The 27,760-nt window shown below is 41.7% G+C and overlaps 1 protein-coding gene across 2 annotated transcripts in view; it reads right to left on the bottom strand.

Annotated features, from left to right (window-relative positions):
* Window positions 1-27,760, bottom strand: part of Fras1 (Fraser extracellular matrix complex subunit 1) — a 410,957-nt gene that overhangs the window by 296,937 nt on the left and 86,260 nt on the right. The gene's annotated exons all lie outside the window — the stretch shown is intronic.

Below are 27,760 nucleotides of genomic sequence, written 5' to 3'. Positions count from 1 at the left end.
GGCTGAAACATTACGCAGTCGTTTCTCCTTGACAAGAAAAGAAGCCCGTGACATTGTTACTCAATGTCAAAGCTGCTGTGAGTTCTTGCCAGTTCCTCATGTGGGAATTAACCCACGCGGTATTCGACCTCTACAGGTCTGGCAAATGGATGTTACACATGTTTCTTCCTTTGGAAAACTTCAATATCTCCATGTGTCCATTGACACATGTTCTGGCATCATGTTTGCTTCTCCGTTAACCGGAGAAAAAGCCTCACATGTGATTCAACATTGTCTTGAGGCATGGAGTGCTTGGGGGAAACCCAGACTCCTTAAGACTGATAATGGACCAGCTTATACGTCTCAAAAATTCCAACAGTTCTGCCGTCAGATGGACGTGACCCACCTGACTGGACTTCCATACAACCCTCAAGGACAGGGTATTGTTGAGCGTGCGCATCGCACCCTCAAAACCTATCTTATAAAACAGAAGAGGGGAACTTTTGAGGAGACTGTACCCCGAGCACCAAGAGTGTCTGTGTCTTTGGCACTCTTTACACTCAATTTTTTAAATATTGATGCTCATGGCCATACTGCGGCTGAACGTCATTGTTCAGAGCCAGATAGGCCCAATGAGATGGTTAAATGGAAAAATGTCCTTGATAATAAATGGTATGGCCCGGATCCTATCTTGATAAGATCCAGGGGAGCTATCTGTGTTTTCCCACAGAATGAAGACAACCCATTTTGGTTACCAGAAAGACTCACCCGAAAAATCCAGACTGACCAAGGGAATACTAATGTCCCTCGTCTTGGTGATGTCCAGGGCGTCAATAATAAAGAGAGAGCAGCGTTGGGGGATAATGTCGACATTTCCACTCCCAATGACGGTGATGTATAATGCTCAAGTATTCTCCTGCTTTTTTACCACTAACTAGGAACTGGGTTTGGCCTTAATTCAGACAGCCTTGGCTCTGTCTGGACAGGTCCAGATGACTGACACCATTAACACTTTGTCAGCCTCAGTGACTACAGTCATAGATAAACAGGCCTCAGCTAATGTCAAGATACAGAGAGGTCTCATGCTGGTTAATCAACTCATAGATCTTGTCCAGATACAACTAGATGTATTATGACAAATAACTCAGCAGGGATGTGAACAAAAGTTTCCGGGATTGTGTGTTATTTCCATTCAGTATGTTAAATTTACTAGGGCAGCTAATTTGTCAAAAAGTCTTTTTCAGTATATGTTACAGAATTGGATGGCTGAATTTGAACAGACCCTTCGAGGCTTGCCATCATTCAGGTCAACTCCACGCGCTTGGACCTGTCGCTGACCAAAGGATTACCCAATTGGATCTCCTCAGCATTTTCTTTCTTTAAAAAATTGGGTGGGATTAATATTATTTGGAGATACACTTTGCTGTGGATTAGTGTTGCTTCTTTGATTGGTCTGTAAGCTTAAGGCCCAAACTAGGAGAGACAAGGTGGTTATTGCCCAGGCGCTTGCAGGACTAGAACATGGAGCTTCCCCTGATATATCTATACTTAGGCAATAGGTCGCTGGCCACTCAGCTCTTATATCCCATGAGGCTAGACTCATTGCACGGGATAGAGTGAGTGTGCTTCAGCAGCCCGAGAGAGTTGCAAGGCTAAGCACTGCAATGGAAAGGCTCTGCGGCATATATGAGCCTATTCTAGGGAGACATGTCATCTTTCATGAAGGTTCAGTGTCCTAGTTCCCTTCCCCCAGGCAAAACGACACGGGAGCAGGTCAGGGTTGCTCTGGGTAAAAGCCTGTAAGCCTAAGAGCTAATCCTGTACATGGCTCCTTTACCTACACACTGGGGATTTGACCTCTATCTCCACTCTCATTAATATGGGTGGCCTATTTGCTCTTATTAAAAGAAAAAGGGGGAGATGTTGGGAGCCGCCCCCACATTCGCCGTTACAAGATGGCGCTGACATCCTGTGTTCTAAGTGGTAAACAAATAATCTGCGCATGTGCCAAGGGTATCTTATGACTACTTGTGCTCTGCCTTCCCCGTGACGTCAACTCGGCCGATGGGCTGCAGCCAATCAAGGAGTGACACGTCCGAGGCGAAGGAGAATGCTCCTTAAGAGGGACGGGGTTTTCGTTTTCTCTCTCTCTTGCTTTTTCGCTCTCTTGCTTTTCGCTCTCTCTTGCTTCTCTCTCTTGCTTCGCTCTCTCTTGCTTCTTGCTCTCTTTTCCTGAAGATGTAAGAATAAAGCTTTGCCGCAGAAGATTCTGGTCTGTGGTGTTCTTCCTGGCCGGTCGTGAGAACGCGTCTAATAACAGCAACTTGATTAGAAAGGGCAGCAACTAACTCACAATCTATAAAGCCTGACACAAGCACATTCCATCTAGATGTGCAAGGCAGTAAGCTTGATAAATCAAGTTTACTTTAACAAAACCCAAGCCAATTAAACGGCTACCTGCTCTAAACCACTTGAGTCGCACTCACCTGAGTTTCTCAGGTTACCTGCACCCTTACCAGCCATAGGCTCCTACACAAGACACAACACCAGGAGCCACGAGTTTTCACCGCACTGACCTGCCCTGGCCTCATCAATCCACTGTAAAAACTGTTATCTTTCTGGAGACATCGAGCTACACGGCTCCAGATTGACTATCAGAACACCGTTAACCAGCTGTTATAAACTGAGAATTTCATGGCCTCTATTTGCTGAAAAATGAGCATATAATTTTTATGCTGACTTGGCTGGGCTAAAAGACAGAGGAGAGAGCCATAGGGAGCATGCATAAGCCTTTCCTTACTATTTAATCAAGCACTAATCTAGGGGCTGCTATGAGAGGAGTTTGTATTGTACTGAAGTCCCTAATCAGTTAATATCATCCTCCCAGCCCTAATCTAATCAAGTGAGCCCTTAGAGGAACTGGGCTCTTCTAGTCCCACAAGACCCCAAAGAGCATCTGAACCCACAATTGTTCTTCATTCCTGTTTCTGGAACATAACTTTGGCTCATGCCCAGGGGTTCCGGAATATACACCCATCTACCTTACTGAGTGCTAATTCTACAGAGAAGATCTCGCTTGCTCAAGTCCTCATTTAAATAGTCAATTTCTTATGATAAACCTCATAATAACCCTTCCTCCTGGTTCTCTTTCTCCTGTATCAACTGATACAGAGCACTACTGCCATTTGCCACTACCTAGGTTGGTGACTGAGAATTGACTGTGATGATTTAAACAGAGTCTAAAGCAATGCTTCTCTGACTCCACTGTGAACAAATTCTACATGAGGCCGATGAGAAGAGGGCTCTGGGAAGCCACTTTGAGACTGCACTGCTAACACGTTCTCAGGTAACATCAGCATCACTGCAAGCAGAATGAGGAGCAGGAAGTCAACCTAGATCATAATACCACTAAACCGATTAGTCTCTCTCTCCACCTGATACCTCTGCATTCTGGCCATCTTTGGGTTTCTGTTGATGATTTTTTTTTTTGGCTTTTCAATTGGTTAATCAATACACTGAAAACACATCACAACCACCTTCTAGAGCTGTGATAAACTAAAGTCCAGAAACAAATAATAAATAATATCTACCCATACCCCATGTCCAGAACCGAGGCCTACTCTAGGGTGACTGGGTTTCTTATAATCCAACTAGTAGAAGACACATCTTCACACCAGATCCAAAGGGGTAATTCAGCGCCTAAGTAAGGCAACACACAGGAGGCTCAGCAATCAGCAGAGGAACAATGCAATGATTTTCTGAATACAGTGACCACTTACTTTCTTAGATAATGTGACATCAGAGAGGGTCAAACACTCCTGTGTGGAAACTAAAACCTCCCTTTGCCTCCTAGCCTAGTGGTCATTCATGTTCTATTACAATATGTTTGTTTTGCAGTGTATAGTTTTACTTATTTGGTTTGTTTGGGTGTTTGCATTGAGACATGACATTGAGAAATGGTGATTCCTGTTTCTGAAGAATGTGTGCATCTTCCTCCACACTCTCTCTTGCTGGCTCTTGAACCATACCTGCTGGTGATGCAGACAACTATGCCAAACACAGTTCCCAGTGGATCCACAGCCAGCTTGACTCTCCTACCATTAGACATCTCTGACCCAGTCACACCTTGGTGTCTCCTGTGTCATTGTTCTGCCAAGCTTTCCTCCTTCTCTAGATGCTGCTCTCAACTCTATTTCCAGATCTTCTCCTCTGTTCCCACTTCCTTCCTTCTTCTATTTCCATACCTCTAAGTACTGCATGATCTAAGTACTATGTGATCTTAATGCTATCATCCAGTCCCGTGTGTCTCTGTATTTTCTAGGCATCTTAACTTAGATAGAATGAAGTCTCTCAGACACAGACTGAGGCAAACCAAACTCTGTCACTCTCTCAAATACTCTTCCCCTGAAATCTGCTGAATGATATGAGCATCCATCCACCAAGAGGAGGAGACTGGAGACCTAGAACTCCCGCTGCTCATCTGTCTCCCAAGATGCAGACACAGCCTCTCCAAAAGGCTCTTCTGTAACCCACCTCAGCTAGTCAAAGCTCTCCTCATCGTGTGTTCCCATGTCAGCATTTATCCCACTCTATAATAGAAAAACAATGGTAGGCGTGGTTACTCAGGTCTTCTAGTCTCACAACAAGGTGAGGTCCTATTTACTGAAGTTTTTACTTGTATAATATATGGTTCTTTGTATTATCACAAACTATCTGAGTGCCCCCAAAACTGAAGGTCACCTGTCTGCTCAAAACTCCCAATGTATCCAGCTCCTATGGAACTGAACATGATCAGTTAGATATTAAGTGGGCATATATTTAAATCTGTGCCTCTTGCACCAAACTAGAAACTCTATAAGTAAAAGAAATTACTCTCATTTCTATAGGCTGAGTCTCTACTATAGAGTAAGGACTTGATACCTATTAGTTGGCCGAATAAATTAATATAAACATGGTGATGTCAGCATGAGTCAGAGAGCAAACTTAATATATACAGAGGTGTTCTTTACTCAAATCTTTTTAGCAACATTTATCCATGGATCTTGCTAAGGGCCACATTCCCTGGGTTTGCTACTCTTTACAGGGCTTGCCAAAGATGACAGCTCTGTCCACTTGTCTCACAGTGACTGCCAGCTAGACCTGGAGACATACAGTTAAGTGTCTCAGTAGCATCATCCTTCCATGAAAGTAAATTCCCTAAGATAAGTTATTTAAGATAAAGGGCAACCTGTAATCTCTCCTTCATTTGCCTTCTTTGGGTTGCTGATTACACAACACATTCAAAGGTTATAGAAATATTATTTAAAGAATATTATTCTGGGGTAGGGCAAGGATAGTTCTTCAAAGCTCTCCATTACAAAGAGTTTTCTGCAACTCAAATTTTTAATGAAATACTCCCTACTCATTCAGGGGAATTCCATTGTCTTTCATCCAGAGCCCAAGGAGATTGTGAGCATTGTCTGCCTCAGCATAACCTGCCTTCTTACCTGCTGGCACTTGGTATAAAAGGGAAGACGCCACTGCAGGTGCTTCTCGGTGGAGAGCCAGATAACAAGAAAAGCCCCCAAGGCAGAGGAGATGGAAAGAATGCAAATCAATGATCTGAAGAGGCCAGATCTGATGACAACATTCCAGCAATGACAACAGTATTTTCACGAATTGGTTCTGTTTCCTACATCCAAGCCACCTTCTCAGGAAGTTTGCCTTTGCTGTGTACATAAAGTGGGATATCAGAACAAGATACGATTTTGAAAGGCATGATCACTTTACCTTTCTCCTCATTTCTTCACTCTTCAGAGGTGTGACATTGGCCCTATTTGGTAGACGGGAATAGTAAAATCCTGAGAAGTAGCTTAAAAGTCAAACTATAGCTTATTTCCAGGAGGCTATGAAGTAAACATCAAGCCAATCTGGGCTACAAAGTAAGACTGTTTCAAAGAGAGGGTGGTAGAATCCTTTTTATTTAAACAAACATTAAAAAAAAAACAAAACAATCACATCACTATGACTCTGTCCAGTCCTAGCCATAGGGATTGTAATATATCTTCACTACAGAGATGTATAATTCCTGGTTGGCAACTGTTGGTCTAGACATGTTGGCTTCACAAAGGTCCTCCCTGAATTCTTGATGGGATGATGAGGTAGCCAGAACAAATAAATAGGTTGAATGACTATACTCACTGATATGACTTAACTGAGGAGTTGGGCTCTGTCTGAAGAAGGTTTTGGATTGGTCCCCCCGGGTCTTTCTCTTGTTCTTCTCCATTCGACATTTTCAGCCACATTTTCGATGAAGACTTACAAGTATGTAAGTTAAACATCTATTCAACACTCAGCCCTCTCTCTTGAAGTATGGCATTTACATTTCTCTCCCCAACATGCTATAAACTGCAGGTGTGTCCTCCTGAAACCTGGGCCAAGTGCTTTGCCTACAGCTGAGGACTCAACAAATGACTCTTGAAATTAACTTTACCACATGAGGACAGGTGGGAGAGAAACTGGCAAGGTTTAGCCTGGAAATGAGATAGTATGGGGGTGGGAGGAATGACTTCCTTCACATGTCTGAAAGATGATGAAGTTTGTTTTTGAGTAGGTTATTAGAGTAACTATCAAAAGCACAGCAAGTTGATTTCTACCCTGTAAAGAATTTCTTTTCCACAATTACACTTGATGAGAAAGGTGGTGGAGTGAGCAGCAAACCTTCCCTCTATTGATCTCTGCTAGGACTTCAGTAGAGATTATGCACTCTTAAAGGAAAAAAATAAACACACAAACAAATAAACATGCATACATCTACAAAAAAGGATGTTGGGGAGTAGGGAAATGAAGGAGACAGCGAGGGGAGAGCGAGAGAAAAGAGCAGAGTGCATGGCAGAGAACAGGAAACGCCTTCTAGGCTCAGGATTCTCAAACACTGTCTCAGTCCTTTAATGGCCATTACCAATTTTTATAAATATTGGTACAAGAAATAGTTATATCTCACAAGTCATGGTAAGGTACCCAGGGTTGAGGGAGATCCCTTCATTTTTTAATAAGGTAAAAACCAAGTCAGAGTTGATCTTTTTAATTTGATCCAGGTCAACTTAAAAATTCTCCTGAGAATCAATAGAACACTTGACATTCAACTTACCGGTGTCTGAGTGGTCTCAACACAATTGATTGGGAAAATGACAGTCACCAAGAGACAAGCGTCTAGCATCTGGCAAGGGTGTGGTTGTGACACATGGTGAGAGGCTCTGTGCATCTCCATTTATCAGTTCTCCATATGGACCACATGAGCAGGCATGCAGGAAGGTGGGACCATGGAGGAAAGTGCAGCTCAGGAGGAGGGAAGCTAGGAGCTTGGCTTGCCTGCCTGCTGCCCTCTCTGCCATGTACCAAGCTCTGCCCAGGAGGTCACAGTTCCCACAGAGCAAACCTCTCTGCCTCCAGGTTCTGATCATTACTCCCTCCCCTTGCCCTTTCAGATAAAAGGTTAATACTGGCTCTGTGCAGCCACTAACCCCAGGGAAACTAATTATTCCTGTTTCCCTATATAATGCCCCACTATCACCTTTGAAATAATTCCTTTATTAAATTTCCTCAAAGTGGCTGATTTCGAAGTGTGATCTGCTTTATGGTGGAGCTTTGACAGGCAGACACCCACAATCAAGACCAACGTTCTGAAGAGGCAGGGGAGTGTGTCTACCCTTGACAGGTCACCCAGGCGGGGAAGCTGCCATTCCAGGAGTCTCAAGGGAGTTTCACCAAGGAGCTGGTCTTAGGTAGAAAGAATGTAAAAGGCCACCAGAAAACAGTAAGAGAATAGACTCAGTTCAATAGAAAATAAGTTTTATTTTTAAGTGAACTGGGAGAAAAAAGTTTATTTAAAAAAAAAAAATGGGAGAGGAAAAAATCCTTATCCTGTGTAGTGAAATGTACCTGGTATGAAAAAGATATGGTAAGAGTATTATTTTGTGTCAATATAAAGATACTTCCATCTTTTAAAGATTTAACCAGGTAGGCTTGAAGTCACAAAGACCTGCTTCCCCAGTGCAATGTATTTAATAAGCAATCTACCATTTTCATTTTTATCCTAAACTTCCTCTGTGATGAGCAGCTAAGACTAATATGACTCCCTAGAAAGTCACAATGACAATGCAGAGTTCAGATGAAACGAAGGGTAAACAAAAGGTCTCTTCTCCCTTCCCCTCAGCTACCTCATGCCTCTCTTTCCTCCCTCTTCCTGGTCTTCTCATTTGCCCCCATTAACAGCAGAGGAAGTAGGAGTGCAGCCAACTCCAGACTCAAAACCAGTTCTAGCAACTCTAGCCAATGACCGTTACTCAATTTCCTCATGTATACAACAGAGATCATTATCCTTTGAGAAGTTGTAAGGAATCAAAATGATAAACACTTAGCGGAGGTATGACTGGTTAGAACCATGACAATCAGCATGGTTAAATTGTTTAACTTAGCTGATTTCTTAGAGAGTCTAAGAGCTTTAAATTATTCAATATTAGCACATATGCAATGAATCTGTTCAACAGTGCATAACAAATGAGGGAGGAGAAAAAGAAATACCAAAGAGAAAAGAACATGGAAAGTGAAACTCATGGTCAGAGCAAGGAAGGAAAGTGTGTGTGTGTGTGTGTGTGTGTGTGTTAAGAAAGGAACATGTGCAGAGCACACAACCAGCACCAGGAACAGATAACATTAACAAGAGTCAGGAGTATTAGTAATAAAATACCCAAAGGAAGATCCTACCATTAACCCTCAACAACAACAACAACAAAATAGTCTACAGTCAATGTGCTAAAGAGAAAACTTGCTGGTCAGAGTCAAAGTGGAGACCACAGAGAGAGTGTTTGCAGGAAGTCACGGCTAGCAAAGGCTGATTTCACCTACTTCATCATTCTGCCTAAAACCGAACCTGCTGAGAGGCAATAATGAAAATCGTCACAGCGCATTACCAGATCTAGTAATGCCTTTCTGCCTCAGTGATACCGCAGTCGGTTCATGGACGTAATGCATTATTTTGAAGCTGCTAGGAGAAAATCGGTGATTTACATTTAGGGTTTATGTTTTGCTTCTGAGAGAAAAACATCCATCCCCACAATTCCTACCTAGCTAGGCATTCTCATCTCAAGCAAATGGCTCACAATTTAGACCGTTCTCTTGCCTGAAACACCCAACCTAATGCAGCTTGCCATCCTAGTGGACTTAAAGAGCCTAGTTAAAGATTCATAATCCTGCCATTTTATCTCCAAGACAAATTATATTCCAGAGAAACGTGAAAAGGTTCACTAGTCGTTAGCCAAACACTTGACTTATCTAGTTAGGTAGGCAACTAGTACGCTTAGCATTTATGAGACTGCTAGGTGACTAAACACAGTCCAGCTTCCCCTCCCCCTCCCACATTGCTTATATTCAAGATAGATAATCACTTCTGGTTATCAGAACACAGAGGATCTTGTAGCTTGGCATAGGGATAGCATGGTACTGTCGTACACTCTAAATCTTTGGCAAGAGGTATTACCATCCATCAAGCTGTCACATCATTATCTTCTGCTTACACACATTTACATATCTTATATATTCAAGTGATATTTAAGTCTTCATTAAACGGAATCCAAAATCAGACCAAATGTGGAAGTGATTCCTTGGCATAAGTATGTTTGCAGGTCCTAAATTAACGACGAGGTAATTTATGTGACCTGAGCGGACCATGATTGCTTGGGGTTGACAATGTGAACCAACGCATTTCTAAATTGAAACAGTGAACAAGGAAAAATTCAATTCACAGAGCTCCTGGGAAACACAAGGCTCTCTCAGAGAGGCAAAGTATCAGAGACTGGTGCTTAAAAATATAAAAGAAGCTGCTACAAAGACCTCACCCATATAGTCGCTGCTCTGTGAAAATAAAAGGGGGCCACCAGAGACACCAAAAGACATGGTGATCAAGAGTTAGTCATGGAGAACCTAGACACACCATCTGTACAGGAGAAGCTGAGAGTGCATGTTGCAGAGACCACCAAAATTAGTAAGAATTATTAGCACACACAGAAACAGTATAGCACAAATAGAACTGTTTTTATTGTTTCAGGCAGCCTATCATTTCTGGCCAAGATGGCTCTCCAAAATACTGTTTTCAATAGAAGCTACTCAGGACAAAATGAGAATGGTCTTGAAAGAGTAATCATGCTCTCTGTTAGGATTTGCTCCTTCACACTACCACTAATCAGTAAACACAATTCCAACTTTATGCACCTTATACAAAGATATGTGTTGAATAAAAATGATGTACACAGAGCCAAGCTATTGTTAACACCACCAACAATCTCAGCACTTAAAGGCTGAGGCAGGAGGATGATGAGTTTGAGGCCAACTTGAGCTATATAGCCAAACTCTTCTCAAAAAACACTAAAAATAACCAAATGCCCTTACTAAATAATTTCAGTAACTATTTTGCTTTACAGTTTTAATTACAAGTTGCTTCCTGTGTTTAAAGACATGCAACTTCTCAGAGACGACAGTGAAATGGGGAGGGGGAATCCGAGCATCATAAAGGGCAAAAAGGTTATAGGAAAAGAGGTCCTAGGGAAGGGACCATTGGCAATCTCAGATGCCTTCACTTGAATGTCAGAGCCAAAGCAAGGGCTGAAGGGTTATCTCCCAGCACCTAGTCAGGATTCAACACAGACAAGTCATGGGCTAGAAGACCTAGAAGAATAGGAAAGACCTTAACCTGACAAAACTCCAAGAAGACAACAGGACGCACCAGAAGGATTAGAGGTGTTATTGGCCCCTTCACCATACAGCATAGAGACTACCAACTAGAAACTGTGTTTAGTGAGTACAGCAAAAAGCCAGTATGTAAAGAGACCTGAGCTATGCATCAAGGGTCATAAGATTTCACAATCCACATGTTGCTATTAGAAAAATTGCCACAATCACCATAGACATCAAGGGCAAACATTTTACCATAGGTTCACCTGTAAATTCCACACAAAACAGTGACACTTTGAGGAAATCTACCATTTTAAAGCATGAGGGATTCTTCATCAAGAAGGCCACAAGAGAAAACATGAACGAAAGGGTTGGAAAATGTTAGTGGTGATTGTTTTTAAGAAGATAAGCTATTCAAAGAGAAAACTGACTGGAGACTCAATGTACCCATTTACTAAAGGGAGAGAAAAGAATCCTATCCTTTACTTTGTTTTCCAGTGTCAGAGTGGTGCAAAGACTTGGATTCTAACCCACTCTTAGATCTCAATAAAATTGTGTTCTCAAATGTCCTCAGCTTATCTACCAAACTATATATAGACACATTTCCAACGTATTTTATACTTGTTTTCCTTTTAACAGCTATATCCAGGTCAGAGAAAGTGTTATCAATGAATTAATTAGAAATTGCAAAGGCTATGTGGTTTTCATAATTAAATTATTTGGTTAAACAAGAACAGTGTTCATATCAGATCTACTGGAAATGTTTCTAAAACACCCTTTTCTCTCTCTATGTTACAAATAATATGTGCTGGCTATCAAAACTTACTTTGGTGATTTTATTTTATTAAAGCCATTTATTATGAGTAAAGCTTTTACTACTGTTGATACAAAAGCCCAGTGATGCCAGCAATACCTAGAAGGTCAAGAAATGTGTAGAAGCCAAACCCTGTCACATAGACGGAGAGGTGGCAGGACATTATGGGACTGGGGGGTAGAGAGCAGTGGGAGACAAGGGGGGGTAGAAAGAAGATAAGAGGGCACACACAGGACAAGTCCAGAGCCAAGGCCACCAAAGCACTGCAGGAGCCTGTATCACAGAATCAAGACTCAGTAGGTTTTAGTTGGGAAAAGAAATGGTGAGAGGCTATTTTAGATTTGAAGAGTTAAAATGAGGGGGAAAATGGGCATTTAAAAAAAGCATAGCAAGTTTTATAAGATAAAAGAAGATAGAAAGATGGGGTAAGGCTAGATTATGGGGGATTTTGCAAGTAGGTGGAATCATTGTTCCATTTGGCAGGAAACAGAGTGCCCCTGGATGTTTGTTAAGAAGGAAAGGCGGGATGAGTACTGGGACTGTGCTGATGTGCCAGAGAGTTCCTCCAGTGGAGGAGTGGAGGGCAGTGTCACAGCTCTCTGTTAGCTTTTTGTTTTCTCGCCAGGAGAGGCTAGTGACATGGTACGAAAAACAGCCTGTGCATAGCAGTCCTCCCCTGAACAGAAACTATGGCAGGAGACCAAACAGAAATATCTGATAAAAACACTGAAGAATGCTTGGAGTCCTTCAGTTGCAGATAACCTTCCACACCATCACCACCACCCTTGTCTTGTGTATTCTGACAGAAATAACTCAAGGGAAGTGGGTTTTAGTCTAGCTGCTGGCTTTGTCTGTGGAAGTGGGTTTTAGTCTAGCTGCTGGCTTTGTCTGTGGTGCTTGGCCAATGCACTTGGGCTGAGCTTCACCACGGCAGTAGCATGCTCTTCACGTCCTGCTGGAGTAAAAATAGACAAGACATCAAGGAACCAAGGACAGGATTCTCTGACTTCTTACATGGTGTCTTAGGGCTTCTATTACAACAAACCACCATGACGAAAGCAAGTTGGGAACGAAAAGGTTTATTGGGCTTACACTTTCCCATCCTATATAGTTCATCACTGAAGGAAGCCAGGTCAGATGACATCTACTAAAGTTAGCAGAACCTTGACAAATGGTACCACCATTTGGGACCAAATATCTACTACTTGAGCCTTTTGAAAAGATACTTCATACCCAAACCACAATGACTACATTTCAATATTTGATCAGATGTCACAGCACCTTTCTCTGTAGGAAAAGAAAAATCATTCAAACCTCATCCCCCACAATTTGGGGTAGTTTGTGAACACATAAAATGCATCAAGGGGCAGTAATGAAGGGTGAATTATGATGGAGCTAGAGTCTCTACATTTAAATCCTCACTATGACAATGATAATCTCTGTGGCTTTGGGGAAAGTACTTAAAACTACCTAGCCTCCCTGGGAGGAGTGGGCAAGAAGGTAGACTTCTATAGGGAATACTTTAAGAATTAATAAAAGATTGGCCCCAGCAGTGAAGCTCAGGAGAGACTGAAAAGTCATGGCTTTCAAAACTCTAAAACAGAGCAGAAGGATCACCAAGTAGATTGAAGCTATCCACAGGAAGAACCCTGAACCCAAAAGCAGCCGATTCATTGCAAACTTGAGTGCAGTGAAAACTACAGACAGTAAAGTAAAGCTAGAAGTTAAAAATAGAAGAGAGAGAAAAGGACCAAGATCCTGGAAGCCAAGGGGAAGGTAATGAGCAGTTCAGAAAACACCCAGGAACCTGAGAAAGGAATTCAGTGGCACAACAACTCCATCATAGGATGGAGTGTGGCCATGGACTCATGTCACAAACACAGAGCCACTGAGACAATCACACAGAGGAGGACAGTGACAACAGGATGGTTCTAGTTTCATCCCTCTTTTCAAATTTCAATGATCATTATTGCATTGTAGTAGGTAGAATATATAGAACTGCACAGAGACAACAGACCATTCTAAATATGCTCTGACCTCATGACATTGTCCCAAAGTTATAATCTTTAGTGAAATCCCCAGAATGGATCTTCTTTTGTTTCTGGGTCATTTATTTGACAAATAATTACTATGCAAAGCACTGTACAATCTGTGAGCTCCCATCTATGGTGTGGGCACATAAGGGCCTGACTACCTATTGGAGGGGATATGAAAATAATTAGCCATTTTACAAGAGCTAATTAACAAGACAACAGGTGATGCGAAAAAGCAATATGAAATGAAGCAACAAATAAACGATGCGGGCTTACAGAGGAGAGCCAGCCCTGCTGGCTGCTACCGTTTCTTGCTGTCCTATCTTTCATCTGGTCATTTAGCAGAGATTTATTGAGTACCCACAGTATGCCAGCAGAATGGCGAATAAAGCAAACACCAAGCCACAGGGAAGAGAGACCTAGCAAACAAGCATGCAAATAGGCACATGAATACTGACTGAGCTATGCCACATTGAAGGAAATGAATGGGATGCTTAGAGTAACAGGGGATCTTGCTGGGAGATCATCGATGCTCAAGACAACACCTTTGAAAGTATATGGCGGCATTTTGACATCTCCTGTCTCCGCTTTAGAGATAACTTGAGTTTTACTTATATTAACATTATCATCTCTCTATTCTAGGGTCAAGGAAACTGAGTCTCTCCAAAGGTCCAAGGCTAATAGATGGCGGAACCAGAATGTAAATGTAGCTGCCACTCAGCCTCTGAACCTCACACTTCCCATTAGGCCACACTGACTATCAACTGAGTTGGGGCCCAGAGATGCTCGCTTTGATTCGTGAAAATAATAGTAAGAAGAAAAACACTCTAATGGCATCATAATAAAAATCTAACTGATTAATTTCTTAGTAGTGTCATTGACTAGCACAATCTGTGAGCTACTTTCACAAAGTTCATCTTTGAGCCTTAGTATTTATTTTGCCAGCATCATCCAGTCTTGAGGCTTGATTCCAGGTAATAAGCATCGAATACAGACATAATCTGAATTTAATGGGCAGCTACTATGTACTAGATAAAGCATTGATGATATCCATGTAGTGCCTTGTTTTGCCAAGCCCTGCGGAGACTGACACTCTAAAAATCTGACTGGGGCAATGAGGGAATGAGGAATCAGCAGACATGTAAGAAACAACAGACACACAGAGAGAAAAGCTGGGGATGGGGTGGGCTGTGCTCACTCTGATGGACAGCACCTACAATGCAACCCAGAAACTCAGCATATTGTCATGTATATCAGGAGGAGGAGGTCAGTGAGCAACCTCTGTAGGAGAGCAAACTCAGGTGGCAGTCATCTTAGAGGAGGAAGCTACAGTTGCTAGTTTTTGTACACATTGATCGATTGCTTGCACAGGCTGATCAATCATTCATAAGCACTCGAACATAGACTAAAGGAAGGCTTTGCTGTCCTTCTGAGCTTCTCTCAGGGAAGGCTTTGCCATGTGTCTGAAGCACTAACGTCTTTGACATGGCTGTGCTCATGTTAACATTGCACATCCACTCAAGCCTACATACATCTCCCACATTGTTTAATCCTTAAACAGCCCTATAAGGTGCACATTCCCCTTTCCACTTGGGATGTGACTTCATGAAAGTTTCATTGAGCAAATGGAAGAGTTAAGACTTGAGCTCCATTATAGGATATGAACAGCGCAATCCCCTGTACCAACCCAAGACTTCCAGAAGCCCTAACTGGTGGTGTTATGCAGAACACAGGCAGGACAGTTTCCAAAAGGAGCAGGGCTCAAGGAATGTGGACCTGATCATGGGAATTAAAAGCTCTGGCTCTCAATTCACTACCTGACTTTGGGAACATCGTTGAGGTATAGGGGATAAATGTCTGACAATTGAAAATATTTGCTAGACTCAGTCTTGAAGGCTTGAGGCAATTGTATTCAAGGAACAAAAGGGCAGCCTGTGGTTCACAATTCTCCCTCATCAGCCTTGTTGGACTCCCAAGCCCCTTCTTGTAGTACATGCAGCAGATCCGACCTGGATCATAATTTACATCTAAATGTCCCACTGAAGAGCTGCCAACACCAGTAAGCTGACACTGCCTGCTTCCTGCTCCACTTTCTTGCCAGAGTATGCACACAACCCACCCTCACAGAACTCAACAACGTGCAGAATTAGCCAGACGAAAAGGCCCCAGGGAGAAAAGATTTCTAAGAATATTTTAGCACCTGTCTAGCCTCCTGACTCAAAAGTCAAAGGTATCCTGTGGGCAGCTGATGGAATACTTGGGATCTACTCCTAGCCACCTTTCTCTGCAAAAGAAAAACCACAGGCGAAGGGGGAAAGTGGGACAACAGTCATAATGTCTTAAAGAAAACTAAAATTATCTCCACTAGAAACTCTACATGGTATAAGCCTCAGACAAAGGGTCCAATACCAATAAAAATGAAAAAGAAATATAGTTGACAGTAATAAAAATGGTACTGCCCACAGTCCAATTGAGCCTAACAAGAAATGGAGAAAATAAAGATTACATAAGATTTATGTTTGCCAAGGCAGAGGCAAGCGGATTTCTGAGTTTGAGGCCAGCCTGGTCTACAAAGTGAATTCCAAGACAGCCAGGACTATACAGAGAAACCCTGTCTCGGGAAACCAAAAAAAAAAAAAAAAAAAAAAAAAAAAAAAAAAAATAGAAAGGCAAAAATAACTGAGTAAAAGCCATTGTTGGCTCTCTCTGGCAGATCTACACTCCTGAAGTACTGACTGAGAAGAATTCCATGACTCTGAGGAAGCACATGAGGGTAGATGCAATGGGCAAGGCCTGTGCTTCTGATGGAAGAAATTCAAGGGCACAAACTCCACACGGGTCAGTACTGTGTCTATGCTCAGCAGATGACTACTTGACAACCATTAGCATAAACAAGAGTGAATACTACACATTCTAAACAGCTGAAAAATCATAAAAATCAGCGTGGAATGAAAACACATGGTCAGTTGTTACCTCTGAAAAGTGGTGTGTGTGTGTGTGTGTGTGTGTGTGTGTGTGTGCATGTGTGCACACCAGAGGTTCATGTTAGGTATCTTCCTTAATAGCTCTCCACCTTATTTCTTAAGAAAGTGTCTCTCTGGATCTACAGGTTGCTGAACTTTCTAGACTAGGTGGCTGGCAAACTCCAGAGATCCATCTATCTCCATCCCCAAGAGACTTGATGTTGGGGTTACAGAAGTATGCCATAACATCCAACTTCTTACTTGGGGCCTGGAGACCTGACCTCAGACTCTATGTTGGCCATAGTGAACACAACTCACCAAGCTATCTTGCCAACCCATCTCTGAGACTTTTGGATGGATACTCCCTTTCAGTGACTATAGAAACTCACAAAATGTAAAAATTTACTCAATACTGATATTACAGGAACATAAGATGGCGTAAGAAGAATGCAAAGTATTCACCGAAATACAAGAGTGCAATGTTAGCCTATGAGTTGAAAGAATGATTTTAATCTAAAATCAATCAAATGTCCACTGTGATCTGTAAACCAGTCTCTGTTCTAGTCAAGTCAACTACATAACAGATGTGCTGGTCTAAGCACTACATGGGTGATTAGCAATCTAGACTCAGGCTATCAGGCTTCAAAGCCCAGGTGAGTCACTGCCTAGTTACGGGAGCCTACATGTCTTGCTTACCATGTATGCCTCTGTTTCTCTATCTTGAAAAATACCATGTGGACTTTTTAAAGTAAGTCTACATTTAAGGATAGATACTGAGCCTCGTACACAGTAAGTGCCAATTAAGGCTATCTATAAAAACAACTTTCGATACCAATCACTTGTCCATGTTATTAATCCATCTACAGAGAGTTACTTAATTTCTAAATTGCCTAGCAACCTCTGAACTGCCATTGAAAAAGAATTTTCTCTTATTTGAGTTCCTGAATAATGAGTTCTCTGTGATATATTCATTTACCTTGTACACTGTATAATAGTCATCTGTACACAAGCCTGCTTTTCTGAACAAATTCTGAGCTCTCTGAAGGAGAAATATCAGCAGTGAGCTTAGCCATTCACATGAGAGATCGCCAGCTTTGTACGGTGGTGGACAGTGACAACAGCCTACCAGAGTAATTATGCTTTCCTGCTGTGATTTTTTTCAAGTTTGCTAAATTAGGTAGGACAGACTTGACTCCTGAAACAAACAGATTCCCTGTGTAAGGGATATGTCTCATTTAGTTAATATCCAAGGCAGATGTTCCATAGATAGACAGAAGGTCTGGCTACTACAGGCAGTCACTTAGGAAAGCAAAAATATGATGGCAGTTTCAAAGTCAACCCATGGCGTCCAAAGTCATGTTAGATGTGGCCAGCCCACTGGGTGAGGAGGAGGAGAGAAGAATGAAAAATAATGTGCTATGGCAATATTCTGGAATAGGAAGGAAGTGGTACACATTTTTCCCAATCACACCCCAGTAGATGGACCTCAGATAACACACTGAACTGCAAAGAAGGCCAGAAGCTAAAGCAAGGGGAAAAAAGATTTTGAAACTACAGAGCAATTGTGATAAAAACTGCATGGTACTGGTATAGAGACAGACAAGTAGACCAATGGAATAGAATTGAAGACCCAGAAATGAACCCACACACCTATGGTCACTTGATCTTCGACAAGGGAGCTAAAACCATCCAGTGGAAGAAAGACAGCATTTTCAACAATTGGTGCTGGCACAACTGGTTGTTATCGTGTAGAAGAATGCGAATCGATCCATACTTATCTCCTTGTACTAAGGTCAAATCTAAGTGGATCAAGGAACTTCACATAAAACCAGAGACACTGAAACTTATAGAGGAGAAAGTGGGGAAAAGCCTTGAAGATATGGGCACAGGGGAAAAATTCCTGAACAGAACAGCAATGGCATGTGCTGTAAGATCGAGAATTGACAAATGGGACCTAATGAAACTCCAAAGTTTCTGCAAGGCAAAAGACACCGTCAATAAGACAAAAAGACCACCAACAGACTGGGAAAGGATCTTTACCTATCCTAAATCAGATAGGGGACTAATATCCAACATATATAAAGAACTCAAGAAGGTGGACTTCAGAAAATCAAATAACCCCATTAAAAAATGGGGCTCAGAACTGAACAAAGAATTCTCACCTGAGGAATACCGAATGGCAGAGAAGCACCTGAAAAAATGTTCATCATCCTTAATCATCAGGGAAATGCAAATCAAAACAACCCTGAGATTCCACCTCACACCAGTCAGAATGGCTAAGATCAAAAATTCAGGTGACAGCAGATGCTGGCGTGGATGTGGAGAAAAAGGAACACTCCTCCATTGTTGGTGGGAGTGCAGGCTTGTACAACCACTCTGGAAATCAGTCTGGCGGTTCCTCAGAAAATTGGACATAGTACTACCGGAGGATCCAGCAATACCTCTCCTGGGCATATATCCAGAAGATGCCCCAACTGGTAAGAAGGACACATGCTCCACTATGTTCATAGCAGCCTTATTTATAATAGCCAGAAGCTGGAAAGAACCTAGATGCCCCTCAACAGAGGAATGGATACAGAAAATGTGGTACATCTACACAATGGAGTACTACTCAGCTATTAAAAAGAATGAATTTATGAAATTCCTAGCCAAATGGATGGACCTGGAGGGCATCATCCTGAGTGAGGTAACACATTCACAAAGAAACTCACACAATATGTACTCACTGATAAGTGGATATTAGCCCCAAACCTAGGATACCCAAGATATAAGATATAATTTGCTAAACACATGAAACTCAAGAAGAATGAAGACTGAAGTGTGGACACTATGCCCCTCCTTAGATTTGGGAACAAAACACCCATGGAAGGAGTTACAGAGACAAAGTTTGGAGCTGAGATGAAAGGATGGACCATGTAGAGACTGCCATATCCAGGGATCCACCCCATAATCAGCATCCAAACGCTGACACCATTGCATCCACTAGAAAGATTTTATCAAAAGGACCCAGATGTAGCTGTCTCTTGTGAGACTATGCCGGGGCCTAGCAAACACAGAAGTGGATGCTCACAGTCAGCTAATGGATGGATCATAGGGTTCCCAATGGAGGAGCTAGAGAAAGTAGCCAAGGAGCTAAAGGGATCTGCAACCCTATAGGTGGAACAACATTATGAACTAACCAGTACCCCGGAGCTCTTGACTCTAGCTGCATATATATCAAAAGATGGCCTAGTCGGCCATCACTGGAAAGAGAGGCCCATTGGACTTGCAAACTTTATATGCCCCAGTACAGGGGAACACCAGGGCCAAAAAGGGGGAGTGGGTGGGCAGGGGAGTGGGGGTGGGTGGATATGGGGGACTTTTGGTATAGCATTGGAAATGTAAATGAGCTAAATACCTAATAAAAAATGGAAAAAAAAAAGAAATACAGCTAGAAGTCTTTCTTGGTAGTAGAAAATAACCCTGTTTGATTTATGCAAAGGAATATCTGCCTAAAATATGTAGAAGCTCTTGAAACAATAAAACATTCTTTTGAGAATAGTTTAATTAGTGGAGAGTTCATATCCAAGATAAAGCTCCGCCCTGGAGCAAAATAAAAGGTTTCTCACATGTTTGTTTAGTTTTTGGTTAGTTGATTTTGTTTTTCTTTTAAGGCTAGTTCTTGCTACAATAGCCTGGGCTGACTGAGAGCACACTGCCTACCTTAAGGTAGCCTCAAACTTGTGGTGATCCACCTGCCTCTGATACAAGATTTTCAGGATTCTAGACATGTACTTAAATGCCCTGCTAAACTAAAAAATTTTAAGACTAATTGTTCAATAGTAAACTGTCCCTTTCTCTTCTTAATAAAAATAACATTTACCTCCTTTCTGTATCTAAGTCACAGAGATTTATAAAGACAAATTCATTTGATTAGCATTGATCTCCACACTGACAACCCATCCTATGAGGCTTAGCATTTTCAGCCCCTGCTTACTTCTCTGTACCCTGTAGCTGCTCCAAGTCTCCAAGTCCACAGAAAGAGATTGCTCTGAAATGTTTTCAATTTTTTAACAGATGAGGCTTATTTATTTAATCATATTTCTAACTCTTTCTAGATGTCTGTCATCTATACATGTTTCTTTGGGAAATGAATATAGGTTTATACTATATAAAGTGTCTTCAATGCAGTCACAGGTTATTTTTCTCCTTTGTTTTCCTTTCTATGACAAATTCACCCGTAGATATTCACAACTCCAATCAGATCATAGGTTTAAGAAAAATGTAAAGACCAAAAGAGCCTACAGTAAATTGCTTGCAAAATGGCTCTGATTCCACACCTTTCCCCGGCTGCACATCTTGTTATTAGATTTCTGGAGTCAATTTCTGCATCTTTTGAATCTGATCTAGCCTTGAGATTTGTTTCAGCCAGCAGGATGTGGTAGTACTTGACAAACGTTGAGAGGCCGCCTATATATTTGCTTACTCTTTGAAACGAGTGGAAGGGCCCGTGTGAATGACCCCAAGTGACCCTGCTGAACAGTAAGAAATGCATAATGTTAGCTTGTCCCGTTTGTAGCAAGCCATCTGCTAGCCAAGAATTCGAAGAGGCCTTGCACAGCAACAAGCCCTAGATACTCCATTAGTGGACTGCAGAAGCCAAAGCAGGTCCAATCACAACCAGGAAGGCCTGACCCACATCAGTGAAAGGACCCAGATGGCCTATAGACGCCTCCTAGAGAATCACAAATGTTTATTGTATCTGTGCACTCGTATTTGGTGTGGTCTGTTACACAGTAATTACCTGATATTGAGAATTTTAACTGTTATCCAGCCCATATTTTGCAGATGAGTAAACAGAAGGCTTGAGTAGTAAAAATAAAACCAGGTACCAATAAAAAATAAATTTGGACTTAGATGTTTCTAACTTACCAATTTGATGTGTTCTCTACTAAATCATCTTACTTCACCAGCAAGATGCTTGAGTCTTTCAAGTCAACATAAACACACAGGCCCAGTAAAAGTTAGTCACTGATGAATGGCATGTGTAGGATTGTCAGAGTCATTACCTTAAATGAGATAGCAGCAGTCTGCAGTGGTACGGTCTTGTAAAGAGGAATACTGTTTACTGTACACTAGTGGCAATGATGAAAGCTATAAACTACTACATTGTCAGAAAAACAAAACAAAACAAAACAAAAAAAAACAACAAAACCCTACCCTCCATCTTCATCAGACTTTTAGCTCAGAAAAGTAACTATTGCCTGGATGTTAATGAGAAAGGGGGAGGGGAGCAGGGGAAGGATTTCAACATGATTAATGCTCATGAATTTTTAGGGCATCATGAGAATTGCCCTAGAATTTGTCTTTTTAATTTGTATTCTGACTTAAAAGACTAAAGGCTAGAAGGGCAGGAAACATGACTTTTTTTTAATGATTACATTCCCACAGTAGACTTGGACCTGAATGAATGAATAGATGGCTGAATCCTAAGCAGGGTCTGTCTGATCTTTGGGAAAGTTTTAAGAATCAATTTGAAGAAAACTTGAGTTTTAGGAAGGGACTATGACTGGTTTTACATGGATGAAGGCAAAAAGGCAAGGCTACATTTCTAAAAACCCTACATAGAAAGAAATAAAAAAGATAAGGAAGAAAACATTATAAAGATTCTCAAAGGAGGAATACAGTAAGGGTGTGGTCTGTGTTTAAATATAGTTACATTGAATTGAGAATGCCTGAGTTATAAACAAGGATAGAGACCATTTATATCTTTGGTGTGAATATGTTTCAGGACACAAAGCACTTGCTGCACAAATGCAAAGACCAGAGTTTGGATTGCCTGGCAACTACGAAGAAGCCAGGTCTCCGTGAAGAGTCCTGGCCTGCAGAGACAGGAAGAACAGGCTTGTAAAGATCAAGGGCTACTGGGACCACAGCTTTTCAGGAGTAAGCTGTCTGGCCCACAGGGATCTCCAGGTTCCTCAAGAGACCCTGACTAAATATGTGAAGAAGGATTGAGGCCAGCTTCAGCCTCCACATGCCTAAGCACCTAAATATACACATGCACGCCATGCATGTGTGAACATGCATACACACACATACATACACACACACACACACACACACACACACACCTAAGTACAAATAAGTATTCAATAAGTAATTTTAAAAACAATTAAAATAGCTACACTAAGATGCTAAATGACACACAATATGAAAGGATACAAAGTGTATATTTAGAATAACCCTCAAATGTGGGAAGGAATTAATTTACAACGGGAGTTTTTTCCTCTTTTTAAGATTTCTGCTGTTATTTCTACAATAAACATCTCATAATAAAAGTCTGAATAAATTAAGAAGAACCGTGCCTCAACATACTAAAAGCCATCTGTGTGATAAGCTGAACTATACAAAGTAGAAAAACTGAAATCTTTCTGTGTAGAATCTGTAACAGGACAAAGATGTAGACTTCTCCACTTTTTAGTTATCTGTCTCTTTTGTTCTGTTCTTGATGTCCCCTCTGTCTACCACTAAGGGAGGTGCTGCTTAATGTCTGGTCATGGGTCATCTGACTCAGGGTTGCCCTTGGAGTCTCTCACTTGATCTGTCTTTAGAGCAGTCTAGTCCAGTGTAGGAACCTCCTTTTGTTTCCAAGTGCTAAAACCCAGTTTCTATCATAGCCAGGTGACCAGTGTACTCCTAACCCTTCCACAGAGATGGTGATGCAAGAAGTCAGCACAAGCTGACTACTGATGCCACCTCTGTCTGATGAGACTCATGTCCTCTCTTCACCATGTAAAAGAGGAGAGCAAATCAGAACACCTTACACTACTCTGACAGTTCACAAAGGGAAGAGGTAAGTTATTCTTTTGGTTCATACTTGAGCTGTGTGGGAAGCTACATTCAGTATTATGACTTGGGATTAAATTTTCCATGGAAAGAAAATATTACAGCTTTGTTATAATTATAGAATCTTACAATCTTATCATCCCATTAGAGATTATAAAGATTTGTGGGTCAGACTGAAAACCTAACTTTCATTTAGCAATGTAAAATTTTCTCTTTGTGTGGCAAGGTAAAGGATTAGGCCAAACAACTCTTAATAAGTACCTACATATTAGGAAGAAACCAATTCCTAAGTCATGACCTCAGATAATAAAACCATTATAAATCCTACCTACTTTTACAATAATTAGCTAACTCAATTAACAGGTCCCAGGAATATCTGAAATCTTTGACCCTAAAGCTTAATTAAAGTTGTTTTTTTTAAATGGTGATAAATTAGACTGTTCTAACGCAGGGGGGAAAGCCCATGTCTCTGGGTCCTGTGTGTGTTAGGTAACTCAGAAGAGGGGACATAAACTTGGAATGAGAAGACAAGGAGCACGCCACTTTCTCTAATGCTAAGGCACTGTTCCAACAGCCTCCATTAAAAGAACAGCGTCTTCAAAGTCTTCCCTGTCATCGCTGACTTGCCTTTGTTTTCCTGGAGCCATGCAGAGGTGGTGACAACTGTCTGTCCTTTGCCTGTTGCTTCTTGCTTAATCACAGTTGACAAGACAGCCTCTTAGGCAGGATGAGCAGACCTGTAGCAGGCCGGAGACAGGGAAAGAGCCATTGCACAAACTATATCCTAAAAGTTAGCAGTTAAAGTCTGAAGGTCCCTTCCTTTGGTGATCAAATGCTACAGCTGTACTTGGTTCAGGCCAGCTTGCTCTGACACAACAGGGCACTGAAACTATCAACAGCCTCTCTCTTCAGGGAAGACTGCTGGGCACTTCAGGTTGAACCAGCCCCAGAAAACAGTTCTGGCCTCAGGAGAAATAACTTGGGTTTCTTCAGCAATCAGATAAAAGGAAAACACCCACCTAACCAGCAGCGACAGGGAGGGAATGAATTTAACAGCAGTAACAACGGCGGCCAGACACAATTTACAAGATCGTCCACATGGAAAAGCCTAGAGCTGAGATAGATTTGTGTTTTTGCAGTCATTTAAGAGGACGCTTTCTTGAAATGTGGCACACCGCACTCCATCTTCGTTTACCACAGTGAGCCGCCTTCTACTTTCTCACAAGGACAGGGGTTGCTCAGCGATATGGGATCCTTTGTGCAAGAAAGGGGAATTCAAACCAAAGACATAGTTCTCGTGACATCAGTTTTATTTGTTCCCATTTAGAATCCTTTATTTTTCTGGAAAAATAAACAGGAAGATAGAGGGACAAATTCGTAAATCTCTGTCAAGAGCATCTTCACAACCTTAATGCTCCATCTCATGTACGGTGATCAAAACACATTTGCTTATGGAGTTTTTTTAAGCCATGGGAGTATACTTGCTTTTCTATCTTCCAAACTGGTTAAATTCAACACCTCCTCCCCGCTCCCCCAACCAAAAAAAGAAAAAAGAAAAAAAAAAGAAAAGAAAAAGAACATTCATATTATAAAACATGTCACATATCAAAACAAAGTACATTCCTGTGTCAATCAGTAAGTACTTTGTGTGTCTTTTGGCCAAAGCTCTACAGCTGGTTATAAAGGCTTCAAGAATTTGTGGAATTGGGAATTGAAAAATGGACAATTACATTCATCTTTATCAAACTCTTTTTTTTTTTTTTTTCATTTTTGAGACAGGATTTCTCTGTGTAGCCCTGGCTGTCCTGGAACTCACTCTGTAGACCAGGCTGGCCTCGAACTCAGAAATCTGCCTGCCTCTGCCTCCCAAGTGCTGGGATTAAAGACGTGCACCACCACCGCCCTGTTCAAACTCATTTCTTAAGGAAGCACTCCTTGAAGGAAGCCTTCTGCCACAGGGCTCAGTCACCAAAGGGACACTTGTACTCTGCAGAGAGGACTTTGTCATTTTACCAAGAAGGGCTGAAGATCCAAGATGCAACCTTTAAGCTCTAGGGCTGACTGTGAAGGCAGCTGCTGGGGCAGAATGCTGCAACCTGTTGCTCACAGTGCTAGAGTCCATACTAGAGGTTGCTCAAGTTGAGTTCACTGCAGTCTCTCTCCATACTCAGATCCTATCTCCCCACCTTCAAGGTAATGTGCTAATTCCCTAGACTGTAACACAGACACACACAGACACACAGACACACACACTTTTCTTTGGTCTTTAGGAGTCAGAAAAGGCCTGAATATAATCAGCAATCATAGTATGGACTAATCATCACCAAAGAATAGAACCTCCCTTCCCCTTGCTCAGAAACTTTTAAGAAGGGACCCCTTCCCCGCCCCACAACTCTGCCTCAGGGGCCTAAGCTGTCCCAAGAGCCCCTGCTACGCTGTCACTCTGTGCTATTAATAGATCTTTTATCCCAAAAGATAATTTACCTGAGGATCACCCTCGAGTCCCAAACCTCAGGTCTTTCAGGCAGGTAATACAGACATACCAAACATACTCCTAATACTGAATTTTAGCCAAATTAAAAACAGGATTGGAGTTGAAGTTGTAGCCTTATAACCATCCTGACAGATGCCAAGACATTCTAAGCTGAACCCAGGTTGTGAAGGTTACCCAGGCCCCAGGCCTGATGCTTCAAACTCCAGTACCAACTCAGTGAGATTCTTTCTTAAGCATGTGTCAGGCTCTGAGTTTTACCCCTGGTATGGTGGAATAGAATTTAATTTGCTGTCAAATGAGATGACATGTTAAACTGTTTACAAAGTAATAATAGCTGGTTTTAAATTTTTATTCTGAGTATCTGATTTCTAAATTATCCCATTTTTATCATCAAGACAATCTTCCAAGGTAGTTGCTATAAGGTTTCACCACATCACTGGTGAGATCAAAATCAAGGCACAGAGTTGCTCTCAAGAGTCTAGGTCACACATTTTATAGGTGGCGGGTAGCGGTCAGACCAACGCAGTCTTAGCCAGGCATCTACATTCTGGAAAACCAGTAAAGGTCAGACATGGATTTCAGGGCACTGTGGCAACACAGATGGTGGATAAGACGCCTGGGAAGACAAATGCTCCTCAAAACGAAAAAGTACTTCTAGTTAAAACAATCCTGTTTCTTTCCCTTTCTCTTAAGATGGCTTTTTAAGACTTTTATGTGACTCACGCTTAACATCTCCATAACAAAAGAAGCATTGAAATGTCCCAAAAACTGGAGGATAGGGAAGAGTGATGTGAAACAATGCCATCCAGATATGGCATCACCAGTGTAACCATGAGCATATAGCAGAGCTATGTCTACCTGTCCAAGATTGGGTACTCCAACTTTCCATCCTGGTCAAAGGAGGTGCCCATGAGGCATCTCCCTTCCTGAGTAGCTAATGACTATTACTGGTTACTACAGGAAGGGTCATCATTTTCTCTAACGGTCTGTAGGTGGGAAGAAGGAGAAATGCAGAGGAGATAGAGATTGCAGAGGCTAATGGGGCAAATATACTGACAGCTATTCTATATACATGTGAAAGTGTCAAAATGTCTCAGAAATAATAAAAAAAATATTCAAGTCAAAGGAGGTGCATTCCACATTTTACATTTCAATATACATGGTGTGGCGATAGATAACATGAACGATAACAAGATCCATCAATTTGTCTACCTCTGACCTAGTACCTAGCTAGACATAATAACCCCAAACACATACAGAACGAAAGCATCCAGTACCTCTGGAAACAGCTGTGTGGAACAGCCCATCTAACGAGCAAAATTGAGAGGCACACAAGAGAACATCAGTCATCACAGAATACAGAATCAATGTCCCAAGGCCAAGTGCTCAGGGGAAGAAGACAGACAGGCAGACTTTCCCACAACATCTACATATCTGACATACAGGCAATAGACGATTGTTTTAGACACTCTAGAGGCCAAACGTCTACAGATCGTTGGTGACACATGTGACCTGTAGTCCTCTGGCTTTTGCCCCCAGGAACTGCTGTATGCTGAGAAGCATTTAAAACACAGTATTCTTCTATATTCAGTCCAGATGGGGATATTATGTAGATTTTTTTCTCTGTACTTGCCTTCTTTCCTATTAACAACTCAGGGGCAAAATAAGAACTATAAAAGCACAAAGCACAATTGGTAAGCAAAAAGGTCACACTGATTAATACCAACAGGTTCCTACTCTGAGCTAGGAGATAGACAAGATAAAGTGAAGATTATTCACAATACAGAGACTCTTTCTCTCCCAGGAGATGAAATCATCCCCAATAATTATGAATCTGAGCAATAATACCCTATGAATAATTATGAAACTAGTTCCCGCTTATTTTTAAAGGTAAATCATACCCAGCTTTCAGACTGTTCGTCACTGCTACAGACAAGTTCTG

This window comes from Mus musculus, chromosome 5, assembly GCF_000001635.26.
Source record: "Mus musculus strain C57BL/6J chromosome 5, GRCm38.p6 C57BL/6J".
In the NCBI taxonomy this organism is placed as follows: domain Eukaryota; kingdom Metazoa; phylum Chordata; class Mammalia; order Rodentia; family Muridae; genus Mus; species Mus musculus.
Note: the sequence above shows the minus strand (reverse complement) of the source record. Positions and strands in the feature narration are given on the sequence as shown.